Source organism: Antrostomus carolinensis, unplaced genomic scaffold (genome assembly GCF_000700745.2).
Source record: "Antrostomus carolinensis isolate BGI_N321 unplaced genomic scaffold, ASM70074v2 scaffold21310, whole genome shotgun sequence".
Classification (NCBI taxonomy): domain Eukaryota; kingdom Metazoa; phylum Chordata; class Aves; order Caprimulgiformes; family Caprimulgidae; genus Antrostomus; species Antrostomus carolinensis.
Window position 1 is genome coordinate 170,794 of NW_010289426.1, and position 517 is coordinate 171,310.

The 517-nt window shown below is 47.2% G+C and overlaps 1 protein-coding gene across 1 annotated transcript in view; it reads right to left on the reverse strand.

Annotated features, from left to right (window-relative positions):
* GLI2 (GLI family zinc finger 2) overlaps positions 1 to 517 on the reverse strand; it is a 65,502-nt gene that overhangs the window by 38,568 nt on the left and 26,417 nt on the right.

The following is a 517-nucleotide window of genomic DNA, read 5'->3' on the forward strand; positions in this document are numbered from 1 at the left end:
TAACACTAAAAAAAAAAAAAAAAAAAAAAAAAAAAAAAAATAATAAAAGGAAAAGAAAACAACCCAAAACACAATGCCTTTTTTTCATAGCAAATAACAAAACTGGCTTTGGAAGGGGAGGATGGGGCAGAGCACATGCACGTCAGCCATCAGACCTCTCTGCGGCAGGCAGCTGGGAGTTCAGATGACGTTTTGGGGGAGGGAAGAAGACGCATGCCTGTCCCCATCATTCTAGTCATGGTTTTTTTAGCCAAAGAAGATGGTTTTATGCTGCCAGACGGTAAGCCAGGGGCCTTGTCGCTCTCTGGTGCACCTTGCTTAGCGGCAGCGAAGAGCTGCCTGTCCCTGCAGCAGCAAAAAAAAGGAGTCGAGAGGTGCAGAGTTCGGGTCCCCAAACCCTGGCTGCTCCCTGGGCACTGAGCCAGCTGTCCACAACCGTGCAATGAAGCACTTCTGATGAAGTAAGTCACGACTTGTACTTCCTCAAGGGAAAGAAGAGTCGTGCATTTTCCTCTTT